Consider the following 21,976-nt stretch of genomic DNA (forward strand, 5'->3'; position numbering starts at 1 on the left):
GTGCTCTGGCATTTCTCATAATCTGATATATTTTACCTATCATATTTTTTTATATGCATCTAAATGTTCATAGTACAAGTCATACGTCATCGCGATAATTTTATTACACAGATTTTACGCATTTTAGAGCGTATATTTTAAGGCCCCTTTACAGCCACGACACACCAATTCATAGTAATCATAGTTACACTGCACACCCACTACCACAGACATGGCGCTCTTTGGCCATTCCTGGCCCTTGCGCCATGAAACCCCATACATCATCATCATCATCATCCAGAGGATGCCGCTGCGATAATTGTTTTGAATAGCACATGCCTCCAGGCCCTTGTGATTCAAGGGCTCTAAAGATTAATAATATTTGGGGTTTTACGTGCCAAAACCACTTTCTGATTATGAGGCACGCCGTAGTGGAGGACTCCGGAAATTTCGACCACCTGGGGTTCTTTAACGTGCACCTAAATCTAAGCACACGGGCGTTTTCGCATTTCGCCCCCATCGAAATGCGGCCGCCGTGGCCGGGATTCGATCCCGCGACCTCGTGCTCAGCAGCCCAACACCATAGCCACTGAGCAACCACGGCGGGTTGGCACTAAAGAGGTAGTAGTGCTCTAGCATTTCTTATAATCTGATATATTTTACCTATCGTACCATTTTTTTATATGCATCTAAATGTTCATTGTACAAGTCATACGACATCGCCATAATTTTATTATACAGATTTTGCGCACTTTAGAGCATATATTTTAATGCCCCTTTACAGCCACGTCACACCAATTTCATAGTAGTCATAATTACACAGCAAACTCATTACCACAAACATGGCGCTCTTTGGCCATACCTGGCCCTTGCGCCATAAAACCCCATACATCATCATCATCATCATCAACTATCCATACCCTTAAATAAGAAAGCGCTTTCATTTTTTTTTCGGATGACCATACTAATCATTCTTAACAACGCTTCGCCTACAGTATCAAAGAAAGTTCTATAAAAAGCTTTTGGCAATCCGTCACGACCTGGGGTCGGGTTGTGGGTCATACTCTTGATTGTGCTTTTAAGTTTTTAAAGGGATACCTCCCCACATATATCAGGCATTTCTTGGTGTTCGCGTAGCTACACTCTTTCGCATAGAACTCTCTATCCGTCCTGCGGCCGAGTTGATATCTGTGGGGCTATCTGCCTCGAATTGGTCTTGGAAGTAACCCAATTCCCATTTCTAACGCATTTAACCCATTTAACCCATTTCTCTTCGGTCTTTCGCGATGGTTCTATCCGCACGTGCGGCTTCTGTTATCTTCCTGGAACCGTTCAAATCGATGCGATTCACGTCATCTTCTGTAATCAGTTGTGGGGAATTTGTTGTTTTACCGGCGTTCCGTGTTCTTTTTTCGAGCAATTGGTTCTACTTCAGTTGGTGTGTCTCCAACTACTCGTTTGTGAACAAGGTAATTGTATCTGCTATCCTGATAATCTGCATCCTTCTCAGCAATTCATTCACTTCTGCAGAGTACATCCTGTGTCAAGCCTTTCCTTCTTCGTGTAAGGTTTTCTTCCAACATTCTTTAGGTATTTCCCCTTCTTTCCGGCTCATTCTTATTATTCCTTCAACTGTTCGAGTTGCCTTTTGAATTCTTTGATGCTTATGTTGTCTTTGAGGAGAGCGGCATCAAGTCTCCAGCTTCCGGTACCCGCTCGAGAACCTGGGCTGCCTCAGACCGTAGCTACTACTGGTAGATGGTCGGTTTTCTTTTGCAATAGATCGGGAGCCTCATTACACTGAATCCTCAAGCATGGGTATTAGAACATCGTGGAGATTTATTCTATCTATTCTACTGGCAGTCCTCCTAGAAGTGCGGGTGGGCTCACATCGATCATCGTGCAAAGAAACCCATGTGCCTGTTAGATATAGGTGTTGCAGGATCTTCGAGAGTTCCTTGGAGTTATAAGTGGAGTCCCTTTATCCAGTGCCACTGAAAGTCCCTGCGTGGGTCCAGGACGCAGTTGATGTCCCCTAGCAAAATGTGTGGAATTAGTTCCAGTAGCAAAGGGTGGAGAGCTTTATAAAAGGTGTTTGTATCAGATCGCTTTACGGGGGCGTAAATGTCGACAAGCCTGTTTTTTCTCATCTTTTTGATCTCTTACAATCAATGTCCGCCTATTCGAACCGAAAAAAGACTGCTGTTTTTGCCTGAAACTCCCCGTTACAATAATTACCGCAACGGGACATACTCGCGCGTTCGAAAAAAAAAAAGGCTTCCACGTGGAAATCGCGCCTGTAGATTACCACATCTACAGGGGTCCAGAAATTAGCTTCCTGTACAAAGAGTATATCTATGCCTTCTTTCTTCGTAAAGTATAACATGTTTCGTTGTTAATTTTTCTCTCGGAAACCTCGCACGTTCAGGGTCGCAAATTTAAGAGAGGCCATATCTTCTAGCTCATTTAAGAAAACGAAGAACTGAATATAAAAGAGCGAGAATTAAGATTGTGTCCTGAAGAGGGAAGGCTTTCTACATTAAAATAAGAAGCATTGCGCATGTGACGATTGGAGTGACCAGGGAACGAGAAGCGGTCTGGGATACGAATAGGCGGAGATTGTCATTGGATTGTGTTGGGTGGGAGGAGAGGTGTTTCAGAATAAATAGGGCTACCTGTGTATGCTCCTCAAAGAAGAGGGCATGTAAAGCAAAGAAGTGGTCATTTTTGTCACCCATGGTAAATGGTCGAGCGGTGTCAACATTCAAACCTGGATCCGGTGGTTGAGTGTTTGTCGTCTTAGCCGCATATAAGAATTAACTTTGGCGATTAATCTTCTCATCTAGGCAAGCCGGAGGTGGAGGGGGAGGGACATTGCTACTATCCCAACAGACAGGCGGGCACTGTGCCGCATAGCGCAAGTGCTCTTGAAGGGATGATGCCCTGTCGCTCTATCATTTGCTGTCACCGTGCAGCACATTCTTTTTTTTTGTCTTTTTTTTTTGGGGGGGGGGCGATTACAGGCTTTGAGTTTGATGCGGTCCCCAACGTCAGTATCTCTGGGTTGAGCGGCGCACTTCAGTTCCGGCGGTCAGTGTTCATGTTCCCGTGCTGTATTCTTATCGCTCGGTAGATGGATAGTGCGTTATGCAAACAAAATATCATGGGATGACGTCACTTGCGTTCAGAGCATGGGGTTGCCCTCTCCCGCTGCGGACCGAGTGTCGGTCACGCCCATTTCTTTCTCAGTGTGGGATGCATGAGCTGGATGCATCAGCTCAGGCGCTGGAGATTGCGTTCTCGTTTTCTTTGTGTGTGTGTGTGTGTGTGTGTGTGTGTGTGTGTGTGTGTGTGTGTCGCGATTTGACATCACTGTCGCTGCTTGTTGTGTCGGGCTTCGCGTATCTTTGTGCTCTTCGGCTTTTGCTTTCTGTTCTTTCGCCTCTCCTGGTAGGTTTTGACCGGCGGAGATGTCTGCCTGCCGGTGGCTGCCACACGGTGTTGTGCTCCTAGGAGCGTTATATTGTTCGTGTTTTGCAGTTTTTTTTTCTTCGTTGGGGTGGTGGGTGCTTCCCTGTGCTCTTTTTCTTTGGGATGAGGGATCCCCGGCGTTACGTCACCCATCTGAGACATCATAGTGTCCTCTGCGCACTAAGGTGTCTCGTCAAAGTTACATGTATGACCGGTCTGCGGGTTTATTGTGTTTCTTGGCAGTTCCACGTGGTTTGGGCGCATCGTTTACGAGTTCTAGTGCTGTAGTCATCCACGCTGCGTCACTATCCGTGTCTTGCGCTGTGTCCGTCTCGGTCGTGGGCTTCACCGAGTTGGGTTGCGGCGTGCTCTTACGTTTTCCTCGTATCCTTCACGCGCGACAAGCTTGGCAGCTCGCTCGTAGTCCTCTGTTTACGCGGAGTCCTTAGCTTAGTCTCACTGCTGTTTCCGTTTTCTGTCGTCTCTGCCCCTTCCCAATAATAGTTTTTTTTTCTTTGGGGACTTCGTACCGCATGGTTGGAGTACTTGCAGAATCGGGCCTATAGTCTCTGGTGATGCCGGGAACTCTGCTTCCGATTGTGCACTGCGCATCGCCGTTTGCCCAGCGGGTGAGAGCTTCCAAGCGGCCCCGCTATATGAATTCGCGTAACTTTTCCCTCGGAAGCAGGCCTTGGTGACATGTCGGCCACCGCACTTTCTGCACTCCTCCTCACACCCTGTGTCCGCATGGCCGAAGACGCCGCATCGCTTGCAGTTCGGCGCGGTGGCTATGTAAGTGTCATCGCCGCACCGTGCGCATACGCAGCGCGTCCCGCGATATTCACAGATAACGCGATGATGGTGTAAGGTTAAGAAGTTTGGGATAGGTCGACTCATTTCGATGCGGACGACCCGCACTCTGTTTAGCTTGTTCTATCGGTTTGCACTTTGGCAAAGGCAATACTTTTAACTTTGTCATACGGCTGAAGTGCAAAGGACAAAGCATCGCTAGACATGTACACAGGGGAACGGTATACATTAACAAACGTGACTGGCGGATCGAGAGCGTCCACTGGCGCTTTCGCATGGTTGGCACTAAAATGTTCTGCTACCATAACTTAGTCGCCTGAGTGCCATTTCTCGTGCAGCCTAAACATTTGGCGCCGCCCATGTGTTGGCTTGCCAGTACGCTATCGTCACCAGCAGTGGCTTCGATGGCATCTATTAAATCATCAATTGATATGTCACCGCCCTGAGCGTTAAACAGAAAACAATTTTCCCTCATTAGGGTCTCACTAGTAGAGTCCATGCTTAGGGGCGGTGCCGCGTAGTCGCCGGCTACATGGTCTCCGAGGCTGGTTTCTTTCCTGGTTGGATTGGGCGCTGGAACTCGCTCGGCTCAGCAGATGGTGCTGGCTCCGCTTTAGTGGCCGCTTGGTTTGCTGGCTGCTCGGCAGGAGGCGCATGCGTTGCAGGCGGCTCCCGGTATCATCGGCAGCTCCGAGTGCGCCAGGAGTGTCCACCGGTTTCTCTGCGGCTCGGTAGATGGCGTTCCAAGCAGTAGCGGGCTGAAACCCCTCAGTAAAAAAGTAACGTCCTCCTCTGAGCTTTGCCGCTTACCCTCTCGCCTTCTACCCTCGTGTGGTAGCAGCACCGTGGTCACTTTCTAGCGCGCGCTTTTTTGGTCCTTAGCAGACGCTGGCGCCATTCCCAGGTGTCGAAATCGCGCTTCGGTTGGTTTCTGGCGGCGGAGATGTGGCGGGCAGCGTTCCTCTTGCACTGGCGTAGTTTACGTATTGGGGCGTTGCCTAGCCTATATTGTGCTTATGGGTGGAACAACCGAGTAGGCTAGGGGAAAAGAGTTTTCTTTATTCCAGCCGCAAGAAGCGACACTGCTCGCGGAAAGATTTGGCTGCAGAGAATGGACCGGGCAAACTTTGAAAATGCGCGGGACCTGCGCCTTTATGAGGAAAGTGGGCGTGCATCACTCGTATCTTTTCGGACGATTTGGTGAGAAGCGCGAGCGTCTGCAGCCTTTCTTCGCACCAAGTAACGTTCGGCACGGTTGTAGTTGTAAACGTTCACTCGCTGCAACGGAAAGCCGTGGTTCATGCTGTCTGAGCCTCGCTGTTCACGCGTCTGGTTCAGTGGGCTACATAGCGATGTCGCGCACTTTGCTTGGCGCACTCCTTTCGTTGTAGCTAAAGGCATTGCTAGGCTTAGACACGAAAGTTGCCCTTCATATGTTAGTTTGACCAGCCGTTCAGTGACGCGTATTGCATACTGAAGTGACGCGCATTGCTAAAGGTAGTTTTTTTTAGTTGGACTCCGCTGACAAACTCGAGACTAAAACGCCAGTTTCCATCGTTTGAGACCCCGCTGTTCATGCTACTCGCGGTGCAGGTATAGCTTTCATGTAGCGCGCATTGGTGCATGTATTTGTATTTGCGGGGTTGTTAACGAAGTCGGCAGTTACTGTGCCTAGGCACGGGAACGGCAGCTTTATCTTCTGTGCGCCATATCTGCGCGCATAATAAATCAGAACGCAGACATCTGCTCAACACAGCCGAGAGTAAATTGGGTTGAAAAATTTCGTGCAAATCTAAGCATGTCGAAACGTTTTTACCCCGGATAGGTTAGGCAAAAGAATCCTCTAACGAATCGGCGCGCAATGACGCAGACCATTTTCAACGTTTGAGGTTGATATAATTGTTATGGCCACGCACACGGCGGGCTGACATATCAGTAGTACTTATTTTCGAAATTATTTGTGAAATGTGACGGCGTGTATTTTCTTCCGTGCCTTGTATCATTTCTCAAAAAGCTGTGGCATACAAAATCTTAGCTTACTCATCTTAGGATCACTTCACTGAAGACCAATTTCAAAGCTAAATCCTTCGGAATTAGGGCATTAAGAAATTAAGGCCCCATGCATTACCAAGCCTTTCTGTAGTAGGAGCAAACGCGCCTTTGACAGATTATGCAAGTAGTGCACCACCATTGGTTCTTATAGATCCTAGACCCCACGCCTGGGTTTTAAAAAAGTAAAAGGTCAATATCCACATACAAAGCGTATGGTGTTCCAATTACTCTTGGCGGCGTCGAAGTTCAAATGAAGCTGATCAAAAGGCGCCGTTTGAGAAAAAATACTCCGTTAGCTCGCTTGAGCACACCTCCTGTATGTTGACACCGCAATCGAAGTGATCACAGTTGAAGGTGCTTCGACCCATTGCAATGCATTCTATTGCAAGGAAAATCCATTGATTTTCGATCGATATTTCATGGTGCGTACAACAGAAAAACTCCCCGCAGGGGCGTCTGCGCAAGCAGGCGTTTGGTGTGTTGCGACACCACGGACCCGAGCACACGAGGATTGGACCCTCCCGCGTGTAGCCGTGCGCGGCTTAGCCGTGTCTGGGGAAAAGGGGATCCTGGGGGTTGAGCCGATGCTGGGTGTCTGGACCTTTAAGGCCCCCCGGCGGAGGCAACACACCTCTTCGGCCTCGGCTTCACATAGACGGCACCTCCAGGCTGACCCACCTGGAGGACATCGGCAGTCGCCTTTTCCTGTCTCTCCCTCCTCGAATCTTCGTCTTTATCTCTCACTTTTTGACCTTTCCTGTCTCCTTCTCTCTTCTTTTTACTTCCTTTCTGCTGGCGGCACGGGTTAACCCTGTGTGGCTATCCAACCTTGGGTACACCATATTCGGTTATAGTGACGGCGTACGACTGGCATCGTGCAGACTTGTACGCAAGCTCTGCCGCGTCCCCTCGTTGGGCTCCGTGGTGGGCGGTCGGCGCTGTTGCCGAAAGCATACATTTTTTCATGGAAACTTCTTTCCCCTCCCTTACTGATCGCCCTCAGAAACGAGGGCGCACCGAAGATGTCTTCAAGTTTTTTGGACGCCAAACCCAGAACTTTCCCCGCTTCCATGTTATTCATTCCGAAAAGCCAAACAAAGCAGTGCGATACATCTCACCATTCCTTGTTTCAAAGTCCCTAACTGATATTTTTGGTCCAGGTTACAAAGTGTCGAGGATGGCAAGCGGCGACCTCCTCTTGGAGCTCCGCGATGTAAAACAGTATGAGAAACTACCGCAACTAGTATCATTTGGACAGACCCCCATAACAGTAACCCCGCACCGTACAATGAACACCACCCGTGGTGTTGTGTCAGATGATGATTTGCTTGAGCTCACTGAGGCTGAACTCTTGGAGGGCTTCAGTGATCAAAATGTCATAAATGTCAAAGGAATCAAGATAAGGCGCGACGGTAAAGAAATTGCGACCAAGCACCTAATCCTCACCTTCAATTCAAGTGTCCTGCCCGAATCAATCGAGGCCGGGTACATCAAGCTCCGTGTAAGACCGTATGTGCCAAATCCCTTGAGATGTTTCAAATGCCAACGTTTTGGCCACAGCTCGCAGAGCTGCCGAGGCCGCCAAACATGTGCGAAATACAGTGCCCTTGAACATGCAACAGAAGAATGTAATAACTCTCTACACTGTGTAAACTGTGATGGGGATCACGCCGCGTACTCACGGTCGTGCCCCTCCTGGAAGAAGGAAAAAGAAATTGTAACCATAAAAGTAAAAGAGAATATATCGTTCAAAGAGGCACGAAGGCGGGTAGCATACCTGCCAAAGAAAAGCTTTGCCGAAGTGGCGCATCAGGGGGCAGCGTCACAACGGCCTCCGGCGGCTGTCCGACCCACAAGCAGTGAGTCGGCAGTCACGCCATCTGCCCCCGCGACGGTTGCAGCTAGCGCTGCTCCGTCAACCGAGGAGAAGGAACCATCGACCCCGAAGGTGGGCGCAGCCGAGGCTGCCTCAACTTCCCAGGTCCCTTCCTGCGCTGGCAACAGCCGGCGCAGCCAAATCTCTCGGGGAGCCCCACCGACCTCCGGGCTGGTGGGCGCAGGGGTCTTGCCCTCCAAGGCGGGACCCTCTCTAGTAACTTCTCGCTCGCAAGAGCATGTGTCCGGCGCCTCACAAGAGGCAATGGACACTACACCTATTCCGAAGGCGCACCAAGCGCCTAAGGAGCGGTGAGGCTCACTCGAACGCTCCAGAAAGGGCAGAACCCCTGTTACAGGGCCTCGAAAGAGCTCTGTAACCTAAGGCATCACCTGTTTCCATACACACAGCACTTATTAACCTTCAATATGGATACACAAATTATTCAATGGAACGTTAGAGGTCTTCTTAGGAACCTTGATGACGTACAAGAACTCATACACAAACACAATCCAAAAGTGCTGTGTCTACAGGAAACACACCTAAAAACACAACACACCAACTTTCTCCGACAGTATGTTACTTTTCGCAAAGATCGTGATGATGCAATCGCATCATCGGGAGGTGTTGCAATTGTAATCCAAAAGAGCATAGCATGTCAACATTTACAGCTACGAACGGCCCTTGAAGCAGTGGCGGTTCGAATAGTTTTGCTAAACAAACTTATCACTATTTGCTCGATTTATATACCCCCACACTACAAACTAAGCAAACATGAATTTCAGTCCTTCATAGATGAATTGCCAGAACCTTATGTTGTTCTTGGCGATTTCAATGCACACAGCACCTTGTGGGGAGACTCTCGTATCGATGCGCGAGGTCGCCTCGTTGAACAGTTCCTTTTCTCTTCTGGAGCGTGCCTTCTAAATAAGAAAGAACCCACATATTACTCTCTTGCGAACAGAACCTTTTCGTCAATAGATCTTAGTATAGTTTCCGCCTCTTTACTGCTCGAACTCGAATGGGAAATTACGAGAAACCCTTACGGGAGCGATCACTTCCCTGTATTGCTAAGAACATCTAAAGAAAATGAACTTCCTCCACGAGCTCCTAGGTGGAAGATAGATACAGCCGACTGGGAGAAATATCGAACTCTCACTAACATCTCATGGGCCGATATGTCTTCTTTAGAAATTGATGCGGCTGTGGAATATCTTACATCACTCATAATAGATGCCGCATCAAAATGCATATCCGAAGTGAGTGGTCTGGCATGCAAACGACGTGTGCCGTGGTGGAACAGCGAATGTAGGATCGCCCGTAAGAATCAGAACAAGGCGTGGGGGTTGCTACGCGCTTCTCCCACAGCGGAAAATCTTACGAACTTTAAAAAAGTAAAGTCCCAAGGCAGGCGAACCCGCCGACAGGCCAGAAGAGAAAGCTGGCACAAGTTTTTATCAAGTATTAACTCGTTCAGGGATGAGGCCAAAGCCTGGGACAGAGTAAATAGGATTAGAGGGCGGCAAACACATGCACTCCCCCTGGTAAACACACAGGGACATACACTGCAAGACCAGGCAGACTCACTTGGGGAATATTTTGAGAGCGTGTCAAGTCCAACAAATTATACACAATCCTTTCTCAAATACAAAGAAACAGAAGAACGTAAGCCATTAACAAGAAAAGGTCGAGAGAATGAGCCTTACAACCGTCCCTTTAGCATTGCCGAGCTAAGAGCTGCCTTGATCACATGCAAGAGCTCTGCTCCAGGACCTGACAGAATTATGTACGACATAATTAAGAACGTACACACTGATACACAATTGACTTTACTTGCACTTTTTAACACTATTTGGGCTGCTGGGTATCTTCCACTTGCATGGAGAGAAGCGATTGTGATTCCCATTCTAAAGCAAGGTAAAGATCCTTCGTTGGCGTCAAGTTACCGCCCGATAGCCCTCACAAGTTGCATTTGTAAGCTGTTTGAGAAAATGGTTAATCGGCGGCTCATACATTTCCTGGAATTAAACCAAATGCTTGATCCCTTTCAGTGTGGCTTCAGGGAAGGGCGGTCCACAATTGATCACCTTGTGCGCATTGAGGGAAACATTCGCGACGCCTTTCTACATAAGCAATATTTCCTATCCGTGTTCCTAGATATGGAGAAGGCGTACGACACAGCGTGGCGCTACGGAATCTTGAGAGACTTGTCGGGAATGGGCATCCGTGGCAATATGCTCGCCCTAATAGAAAGCTATTTGTCCAATCGTACCTTCCGAGTAAATGTCGGTAATGCACTGTCACGTCCTTTTACGCAGGAAACTGGTGTACCCCAGGGAGGTGTGCTAAGCTGCACTCTTTTTATTGTTAAGATGAACACACTACGTGCTTCACTGCCACCGGCCATTTTTTATTCCGTATACGTCGACGATATACAAATAGGCTTTAAATCCTGCAACCTCGCAGTATGCGAGAGACAGGTACAGCAGGGCCTGAACAAGGTTTCCAAGTGGGCTGACGAAAACGGATTTAAGATTAACCCCCACAAAAGCACTTGTGTTCTTTTTACTAGAAAGAGAGGCCTGGTTCCAGATCCGTGTGTTCAACTGTGTGGACATCAAATACCCATAAACAAAGAACACAAATTTTTAGGTATTATACTAGACTCCAAGCTTACTTTTATACAGCACATTAAATATCTTAAAGAAAAATGTCTAAGGACAATGAACCTACTTAAAATTCTATCCCACTCAACATGGGGTAGCGACAGGAAGTGTCTGATGAATGTTTATAAGAGCCTAATTCGATCACGATTGGACTATGGTGCCGTTGTATATAACTCTGCCGCTCCGAGCGCACTAAAGATCCTAGATCCTATCCACCATCTAGGTATCCGCTTAGCCACTGGTGCTTTCAGAACAAGCCCGATTGAAAGCTTATACGCGGAATCAAATGAATGGTCGCTCCATCTTCAGAGAAGTTACATAAGCCTTACATATTTCCTAAAAATACACTCCAATCATCAACATCCATGTTTTAACACTGTTAACGATATGACCTGCACTACACTATTCCATAATCGTCCTTCTGTAAGAAAGCCTTTCTCGCTTCGAGTGAGGGAGCTTAGTGATGAGATACATGTCCCACTCCTCGAGCTTCGCCTAATGCATCCAACCAAGTTGTTACCGCCTTGGGAGTGGCAGGTCATAGAATGTGACATATCCTTTTTAGAAATAACAAAACACGCACCAGAGATCGAAATCAGAATGCATTTCCTAGAACTACAGTACAAGCACTCCTGCGCAGATTTCTACACAGACGCTTCGAAGTCAAATGCCGGGGTATCCTATGCAGCAGTCGGCCCATCCTTTTCGGAATCCGATGTACTGCATCCCGAAACAAGCATCTTTACGGCCGAGGCCTACGCATTACTCTCTGCCGTGAAGCATATAAGAAGATCAAAACTTTCAAAAGCAGCGATCTATACAGACTCTCTAAGCGTCGTGAAGGCCTTAAAGTCACTCTACAAACATAAAAATCCCGTATTCAATGAACTGTATTCGGCATTATGTAAAGCGTACTCATCTAACCAGAATATCATAATATGCTGGGTCCCTGGCCATAGGGGAATCGAAGGCAACGTTCTCGCGGACGAGATGGCCACGTCAATCACATCGCAAGCTGTTAACCCTACCGCTGATGTGCCTGTCACAGACCTGAGGCCTTTCGTACGAAATAAACTGCGAAGTCACTGGCAGTGCACGTGGGACGCGCAAACAAATAACAAACTGCACGTTATAAAGCCCCGGTTAGGTTTCTGGCCCTCCCCAACAAAATCTCGGCGAACAGAAGTCCTATTCTGTCGCCTCAGAATAGGACACACATTTGGGACCCACAACTTTTTACTCACGGGAAACGATCCTCCAACCTGTGGTAGATGCGGTGAGAGGCTGACCGTCCTCCATGTCCTCTTGGAGTGTCGGAAAGCCGAACCTGAAAGAAAGAAACATTTTCCGCTAGCATACCGTTATTACATCCCTCTGCACCCGGCTATGTTTCTTGGTCATGAACCGCTTTTTAATACCAAGGCAGTCCTCGACTTCTTAAAAGATGTAGTTCTACACGTCATAAGCCCATTAAATTCGTAGAGCATCCTCGCTCCAGAGGATGCCGCTGCGATAATTGTTTTAAATAGCACATGCCTCCAGGCCCTTGTGTCTCAAGGGCTCTAAGGAGGCATTAGTGCTCTAGCATATATTATATAACCTGATATATCTTTAGACATCATATCATTCTTTTTAATTGTCTTATTTTTCATAGTACACTTCATAAATCATCGCCATAATCGTATTATACAGATTTTACGCACTTTAGCGCTACCATTTTTAAGGCCCTTCTACAGCCACGGCACACCAACTTCTTAGTACTCATGATTTCACTGCAAACAAATTAACACGGACATGGCGCTCTTTGGCCATATCTGGCCCTTGCGCCACTAACCCACACACATCATCAACAACAGAAAAACTGTGGAAGTTCCACTGATATTTTAGGGAGAATTTGTTGAACAATCATGGAAAAGTGGCCACTGTGAATCCATTGTATATCCAGTGAATTTTCATTGCGTTGTATTTTTATAGGATTTCCATTGCATTAATTTTTCATGGGATCTTCATTGGATTTCTATTGCATTCTTTTTTCATGGGATCTCCATAAAGTTGTCATTGCATTTAGTTCACAATGTAATGACCATGTTGTAAGGTAATGCTCATCAAGCGCCAACAATAACAAACAAGAAGGCATATGAATTGGCATGCTACTTATTTCCCGTGAAAGGAGGGAAGACAGACTACATAAGGAACACTCGTCCCGGGAGATTTTTAGCAGCTGTATCCTGAAAAAGAACTCAGGAAAATAAACATTGTGGAGCTTTAGCAAACTAATCAGCAGGGAGTAATGCTTACTTAAGCCACAAGACTAAGCAATGAATGTCTACTCGAAGCTTTTGTGTTTAATCCAGGTGGTTCTGTACGAGGAGCTATAATAAAAGTATAATGAGTCATGGTAAATGTGGCAAGCCCTTTGTCCCAGTTGCTGGACAAAGTATTTAACTAAGTCGGCTTCTATGCAGATTAAACAAGCTTTATGTGCGAATTATCACCCTGAAAGAGACCTGTAATATTTTTGTGTTCTCTTTGGTTAAATGATTATTCCAATTATTATTAGTAGTAGTAGCAATTATTTAATTATTAATTAGTTAATTATTAGTTATTATTACAATTATTACGGCAATGCAAGGCTTGAAAATAACATGAAAACATTGCATCTGCAACCGACTAATTTCTGTCAAACTCTTTAATTGCTTTAGGAAAAAACATGCAACACGTTTAAAGTAGGTGCCGCATGCTACTGACACATCACAGTAGTGCTGGTCAGACATGCTGCGAACGAACTTAATCACCTGCATTTTGAATGTGACTGTCGCACCAATGTGACGGGGCTGTTTGTGCAGTCATTAAAGTCCTCCTAGAGTGAGCCTTGCATGAAACATGAGTCACGTGTATTTGATATTTTGTGATAGCAATAAACACTACGCGAAGCCAAGAAGTAATAAACAATTTTGCGGGCTTTTTTCAAAAAACAAAAAAGCCATGGAATAGGTTGATCATAGCAAACAGCCGAACATTCTTCAAACTGTGCCATAAGAACGAGATAGTACAGAAGCAGACCTAGGACTGTACGTGTGCTATCTGGCCAGCTATAGTCGATCCATAGCTCAACCATTCATTTGTTTTATCACGCCTCTAAAAATTGTGCATAACATTGCGGCTATAAGGTTAATATTACAAGAAGCGAAGTATTTGACATACCACACTAATTACTAGGAACACTTACTACAGCAATTTGCTAATGGTATAGTGGGTATAGCCACAATGGCATCTCTTGCTATGGCAACTTGCGTGCATGTTCTTAGTTAACTATTTTAAACTAAATGACTGTAATCCTATATGTACACACTTATCACAGCCTCCACACTTGTGCGGTCGAGGGCCTCCTTTTGCACTGTCTCAACACGCAGACAGCTTTTTCCCCCAAACAGCAACTTTCCGCGCAGCTCATCTTTGCTGAAGATGTGGCGCAAAAGTGCCGTGGCGAATTTGCGAGGGCCACTGCCACTGGCGCAGGCCCGGCTCAGTTGACTTATGATGCTTTCGTCGATGCCCTTTGATTTTGCAAGGTGGGATTCTACAAAGGGATTTGAACACCAACTATTACAGTTTTGGCTTCGTAATCAATTCTAACATACATATGACACTTCGATAAATTTTTCTGAACACAAAGTGTACAATACAACAAAGTAAATATAGTATTTGCAACGCAAACTTTATGGAAAACTGCTTACGTCAACATGTATACATACACCATTCGCATGCTCACAGCACTCATTTCTGCAAATGTACAGTCGAGTACAAAATTCTAGAGACCATGGCTCAGGCAAAAAATCACAATTTCTTTTAGTACAGCCGTGCAACATAAAATTGCATAAAAGCATGGCACTCGTCAAGCTCGTGCATGTGGGTAGTATATTTGATTTCAGCCTTTATGCCTAGGCTCATAAGAAAAAAATTTAGCGGCAACTCTGGTCCTGAATATTTTGCACTCGACTGTATGTAACAAAAATAGCAATGTGATTGTCTAAAGCACTGCCAGCGTCTGAAACAAAACACTCACATCTGCGCAGCTCCTGCAAAACCTGGCCCTGTTGCTGCAGGATGGCTTCCAGGGCTGAAGCCTTTCGGTCAGCAGCCTCACTTTGCAGCCTGGCCTCGGTGGCCACATGTTCCAGGGCCATGGCCTGGCGGGAGGCCTTATCCCGGAGCTCCGCAATCAGCTGGAAACGAAGAAATACGTGCCAATGTCACCTCAGAATTCTTCGCTACCGCCACTTTGCTGGGAGCTTCTGTTTATAAAGAGTCTCAGCGTGCAGAACACTTTTCTCTCCGCTGAAAATCCACTGGCCTAGCGGCATCCGTCAATGTTGCCGAGTGTAGCGCACAACCAATTCCCGTTGTTTGGACAGACCATAGTGGTACCAGAATTCATTTTTTGTTACCTCCTGAAACGCATCTCACACCTCCAAGCACTTCTTCGAAAGAAGAAACCAAACAGCCCTTTTCAGGGCTACGCACCAGTTTGCCTGGCGGGCAGTTGTGCAGTTACCAGCAGATTCTCTGTCCTATAGATATACTGCTCCAGCATGCAAAACATGCCCCAACCAATCATCGAAGAAGGCGTGTATATGCGACGTTATAAGTGCAGAAATGTGCATTTGCGCTCCGTGACTATGCTGTGAATTTAGTTCATTGCATACTTAGGTTTGTGTTTGTGTAGGGGTGTGCAAATAGTAAATGTTTGGTGTGAACACCCAATAGAAGGACACTCTATCTAGTATTGTAATGTAGCAAATATTCGTCCATAAACTTCCTTCATTTCCATTTTCCCATACTTGCCATAAAGTTTTTGTTCAATTTCAAGGCAGAATAGCTATTTGTTGCATTTGAAAGTTACTGAAAAAATTTCTCCGCTACATTCATTTGGATCCTATCTCGTTTTGAGATATATCCCCAGTGTACAGAAATAGTATCCAATGAGCTTGTTGGTTTGCTGTTGGTGCTCACTACTCCGGGCGTGCAACTCCAAATGGCGCGGCAGTGCCTCAAAGACACCCGCCGGCGGCACTCGGCGACGCCTTTGGCGTTGTGACGCTGAAAACATACATGTTATTTTTTCAGAGCAGAATCCTATATAACACATGTTTGAAAGTACTGACATAGTAAGATGCGTCACATGCTAATGGGTGATTCCATTAAACTGTTGATATTGGTGCAGCTAACAGGACAAGGTGACTCCAACTTACGAGCTGGGGCACTCAGGCACTCTTGGGCCGCATCCTGCCCATCCACACCATCGGCACCGCGTGCAACGCTTTGAAAAGCATGTTCAAGTAAGACACTGCTTTATGGACACCGAGTGCAATAAAAGAAAAACGAAATACGTAGTGTGCAAATTCACTTGCAAACCACTGGTGCTGGGCGTCTCGCCAACCAGAACTGTTGGCTGGGCGGGCGACGGGTGCATGGGCTGAGGACGCCGGAAGTTCCCAGCGAGAGCTCGCGCCTGCAGGCTCTCATATGGGGGGACCAACTGTAAGCATGTGTTAACAATGTGTCACATAACTTGTCTGCCCCGCAGGGGCGTCTGCGTCAGCAGGCGTTTGGTGTGTTGCGACACCACGTACCCGAGCACACGAGGGTTGGACCCTCCCGCGTGTAGCCGTGCGCGGCTTAGCCGTGTCTGGGGAAAAGGGGATCCTGGGGGTTGAGCCGAAGCTGGGTGTTTGGACCTTTAAGGCCCCCCGGCGGAGGCAACACACCTCTTCGGCCTCGGCTTCACATAGACGGCACCCCCGGACTGACCCACCCGGGGGAAATCGGCAGTCGCCTTTTCCTGTCCTCCTCTCCAATCTTCGTCTTTCTCTCTCGCCTTTTTTATCTTTCCTGTCTTCTCATCACTTCTCCTCACTTCCGTATTTCCTGGCGGCAAGGGTTAACCTTGTGTAGCTAGCCAGCCTTGGTTATGCTGTATTTGGTTATAGCAGCGATGTACGGCTGGCGTTGGCAGGGTTTCTCCAGCAGGAACTTCTGTCACGTCCCCCTGTTGGGCTCCATGGTGGGTGGTCGGCATCGCGGCCGAAAACCCAACTGTACCTATGGAAAACGCGTTTCCTAAACTACCTGATCGCCCTCAGAAACGAGGGCGCACCGAAGAAGTATTTCAGTTTTTCGGACGCCAAGTCCACAATTTTCCTCGTTTTCATGTGATCCACAAAGAAAAACCAGCTAAACAAGTCCGAACAATCTCCCCGTTCCTTGTATCTAAGACCCTTACCGAAGTTTTTGGCCCAGGTTATAAGGCGTCGAGGATGGCCAGCGGTGACCTCCTCTTGGAGCTCCGTGATCAGAAACAATTTGAGAAACTGCCTAAACTAGTATCATTTGGAGAGACCCAAGTAGTAGTAACCCCGCACCGCACGATGAATACCACCCACGGCGTTGTCTCGGACGATGATTTGCTGGAGCTCACTGAGGCTGAACTCTTGGAGGGCTTCAGCGAACAAAATGTAATAAATGTCAAAAGAATCAAGATAAGGCGCGAGGGTAAAGAAATTGCGACCAAGCACCTAATCCTCACCTTCAATTCAAGTGTCCTGCCCGAATCAATCGAGGCCGGGTACATCAAGCTCCGTGTCAGACCGTATGTACCGAATCCCCTAAGATGTTTCAAATGCCAGCGTTTCGGCCACAGCTCGCAGAGCTGCCGGGGCCGCCAAACATGTGCGAAATGCAGTGCCCTTGAACACGCCACTGAAGCTTGTAAGAACTCTCTCCACTGTGTGAACTGTGACGGGGATCACGCCGCGTACTCGCGGTCGTGCCCCTCCTGGAAGAAGGAAAAAGAAATTATAACCATAAAAGTAAAAGAGAATATATCGTTCAAAGAGGCACGAAGGCGGGTAGCAAACCCGCCAAGGAAAAGCTTTGCCGATGTGGCGCGTCAGGGGGCAGCCCACAACGGCCTCCGGCGGCTGTCCGACCCACAAGCAGTGAGTCGGCAGTTACGCCATCTGCCCCCATGGTGGTCGCAGCTAGCGCTGCCCCACCACCCGAGCAGAAGGGACCATCAACCCCGAAGGTGGGCGCAGCCGAGGCTGCCCCAACCTCCCCGGCCTCTTCCAGCGCTAGCAACAGCCGGCGCAGCCAAATCCCTCAGGGAGCCCCATCGACCTCCGGGCTGGTGGGCACAGGGGTCTTGCCCCCCAAGGCGGGACCTTCCCTGGTAACTTCTCGCTCACAAGAGCACGTGTCCGGCGCCTCACAAGAGGCAATGGACACTACACCTATCCCCACGGCGCGCCAAGCGCCTAAGGAGCGGCGAGGCTCCCTCGAACGCTCCAGAAAGGGCAGAACTCCCGTTACAGGGCCTCGAAAGAGCCCTGTAACCTAAAGCATCACCTCCATTTCCATACACACAGCACATATTTACTTTCAATATGGATACACAAATTATTCAATGGAACGTCAGAGGTCTGCTTAGGAACCTTGATGACGTGCAAGAGCTCATTCAAAAACACAATCCAAAAGTGCTGTGTCTACAGGAAACACACTTAAAACCAAAACACACAAATTTTCTTCGACAGCACATAACTTTCCGCAAAGATCGCGATGATGCTATGGCATCATCTGGCGGTGTTGCCATTGTAATTCAAAAAAGCATAGCGTGTCAATGTTTACAGCTACGAACGGCCCTCGAAGCAGTAGCGGTTCGAGTTGTCCTACTGAACAAACTCATCACTATTTGTTCGATTTACGTACCCCCACATTACCAACTAAACAAACATGAATTTCAGTCCTTGATAGATCAATTGCCAGAACCATATCTTGTTCTTGGCGATTTCAATGCACACAGCAGCTTGTGGGGAGACTCTCGTATTGATGCGCGAGGTCGTCTCGTTGAGCAGTTCCTTTTTTCTTCTGGAGCGTGCCTTCTCAATAAGAAAGAACCCACATATTACTCTCTTGCAAACAGAACCTTTTCGTCAATAGATCTTAGTGTAGTCTCCGCGTCTATACTGCCCGAACTCGTATGGGAAGTTACGAGCAATCCTTATGGGAGCGATCACTTCCCCGTACTGCTAAGAACACCTAAAGAAAATGAATTTCCTCCACAAGCTCCTAGGTGGAAGATACATACAGCTGACTGGGAGAAATTTCGAACTCTTACTAACATCTCGCTGGCTGATATGTCTTCTTTAGAAATCGATGCAGCTGTGGCGTACTTTACAGCCTTCATCATAGATGCCGCAACTAAATGTATATCACAAGTAAATGGATTGGCAGGCAAACGGCGTGTCCCCTGGTGGAACGACGATTGTAGGATCGCTCGTAAGAAACAAAATAAAGCGTGGGGGTTGCTACGCGCCTCCCCCACTGCGGAGAATCTTATCAATTTTAAAAAAGCAAAATCCCAAGGCAGGCGAACCCGCCGACAGGCCAGAAGAGAGAGCTGGCAGAACTTTTTAACAGGTATCAACTCGTATACAGATGAGGCCAAGGTCTGGAACAGGGTTAGTAGTATAAGAGGGCGACAAACATACTCCCTCCCTTTAGTAAACACACAAGGCGAAACCCTGCAAGACCAGGCAGATTCACTCGGGGAGCACTTTGAGCGTGTGTCAAGCTCAATTAATTATTCCCAGTCCTTTCTTAAATATAAAGAAATAATAGAACGTAAGCCAATCATACGAAAATCCAGGCAGAATGAACCGTATAACCGGCCTTTCGGTATTGCCGAGTTGAGAGCTGCCTTGAACACATGTAAAAGCACTGCACCGGGACCAGACAGAGTCATGTATGACATGATCAGACACCTACATACTGACGCACAAGTTACACTTCTTACACTATACAATACTATTTGGGCTTCGGGATACCTCCCATCCACATGGAAAGAAGCGATTGTGGTTCCTGTCCTAAAGCAGGGAAAAGACCCTTCCTTGGCGGCTAGTTACCGTCCGATAGCTCTAACTAATTGTCTGTGTAAGCTTTTTGAAAAAATTATAAATCGCAGACTTCTACATTTCCTTGAGCTCAACAATATACTCGATCCTTATCAGTGTGGATTCCGAGAAGGGCGGTCCACAACCGATCACCTTGTGCGCATGGAAGGAAATATCCGCGATGTCTTTATACATAAACAGTCTTTCCTATCGATATTCCTCGATATGGAGAAGGCATATGACACGGCATGGCGTTACGGGATCTTGCGAGACCTGTCGGAAATTGGCATCCGTGGAAATATGCTGAACACAATTGAAAGCTATTTGTCAAATCGTACCTTCCGAGTAAAAGTCGGCAATGAACTCTCACGTCCCTTTACGCAGGAAACTGGTGTACCCCAGGGAGGCGTGCTCAGCTGCACTCTCTTTATCGTCAAGATGAACACGCTACGTGCTTCACTACCACCTGCCATTTTTTATTCCGTATACGTAGATGATATACAAATAGGCTTCAAATCCTGCAACCTCACAGTATGCGAAAGACAGGTACAGCAGGGCTTAAATAAAGTGTCCAAATGGGCAGACCAAAACGGATTTAAGGTCAACCCGCACAAAAGTTCTTGTGTTCTCTTCACAAGAAAAAGAGGCCTGGTCGCAGATCCTTGTGTAGAACTGGGCGGACAACAAATTCCTGTCAACAAAGAACACAAATTCCTAGGTGTTATTCTTGACTTCAGGCTCACTTTCATTCCTCACTTAAAACATCTTAAAGAAAAATGCCTTAGAACAATGAACATACTTAAAGTACTATCCCACACAACGTGGGGTAGCGACAGACAGTGTTTATTGAATATTTACAGGAGCCTAGTTCGATCACGGTTAGATTATGGTGCCGTAGTATACCACTCTGCCGCACCGAGCGCGCTTAAGATGTTAGATCCCGTACACCATCTGGGTATCCGTCTGGCCACTGGCGCATTTAGGACAAGCCCTGTTGAAAGTTTATATGTAGAGTCAAATGAGTGGCCACTCCATCTTCAGCGAACCAACATCAGCTTAACGTATTTTCTCAAGGTTCGCTCTAATAAGGAACATCCGTGTTTTACAACCATCAACGACTTCACCTGTGAAACACTTTTTAATAACAGACCCTCTATGAGACTTCCTTTCTCACTGCGTGCAAGAGAACTTAGCAAGGAAATGGATGTCCCAATTCTCGAACAACGCCTAATGCCTCCAGCTAAGCTAGTACCGCCCTGGGAGTGGCAGCTGATAGAGTGTGACACATCCTTTATAGAGATCACTAAACATGCGCCAGAGACACATATCAAAATGCATTTCTTGGAGCTCCAGTACAAGTACTCGTGCACAGAGTTTTACACAGACGCTTCTAAGTCGCATGCCGGGGTGTCCTACGCAGCCATTGGTCCGTCCTTCTCGGAATCCGGTGTACTGCACCCTGAAACAAGTATATTTACGGCTGAGGCCCATGCACTATTGTCGGCTGTGAAACATATCAGAAAATCAAATATTCAAAAAACAATTTTATTTACAGACTCCTTAAGTGTCGTTAAAGCCTTGAAGTCACACTGTAAACACAGAAACCCCGTAATAATCGAGCTCTATTCCATTCTCTGTAGAGCATACATGTCTAACCAGCATGTCATTATATGCTGGGTGCCCGGGCATAGGGGCATTGAGGGTAACGTTCTAGCAGACCAGATGGCCACATCAATTTCATTGCATGCAGCTAATCCTACTGCTTCGGTCCCTGTCACAGACCTGAAGCCTTTTTTAAGAAGGAAACTGCGAAACCACTGGCAACGTAAGTGGGACGCAGAAGTACATAACAAACTGCACGTGATAAAGCCACAATTAGGTTCTTGGCCCTCCGTAACAAAATCACGGCGAACAGATGTCCTATTCTGTCGCCTCAGAATAGGACACACATTTGGCACACATAATTTTTTACTCCATGAAAATGATCCTCCGACCTGCGGTAGATGCGGGGAGAGGCTGACCGTCCTCCACGTCCTCCTGGAGTGTCGGGCAGCCGAATCTGAGAGAAAGAAGCATTTTCCCCTAGCATACCGGCAGCAGATCCCCCTTCATCCCGCAATGTTCCTCGGCCCAGAACCGCTATTTGATACCAACGCAGTCCTAAGTTTCCT

The 21,976-nt window shown here is 47.2% G+C and overlaps 1 long non-coding RNA gene across 1 annotated transcript in view; it reads right to left on the reverse strand.

Annotated features, from left to right (window-relative positions):
• Nucleotides 1-21,334: 21,334 nt before the first annotated feature.
• Nucleotides 21,335-21,976, reverse strand: part of LOC142568501 (uncharacterized) — a 69,572-nt gene continuing 68,930 nt past the window's right edge. Inside the window, exon 2 of the long non-coding RNA XR_012825446.1 lies at nt 21,335-21,864. This is a non-coding gene — a long non-coding RNA (uncharacterized LOC142568501). The remainder of the gene's footprint in view (nt 21,865-21,976) is intronic.

Source organism: Dermacentor variabilis, unplaced genomic scaffold (assembly GCF_050947875.1).
Source record: "Dermacentor variabilis isolate Ectoservices unplaced genomic scaffold, ASM5094787v1 scaffold_20, whole genome shotgun sequence".
NCBI classification, from domain to species: domain Eukaryota; kingdom Metazoa; phylum Arthropoda; class Arachnida; order Ixodida; family Ixodidae; genus Dermacentor; species Dermacentor variabilis.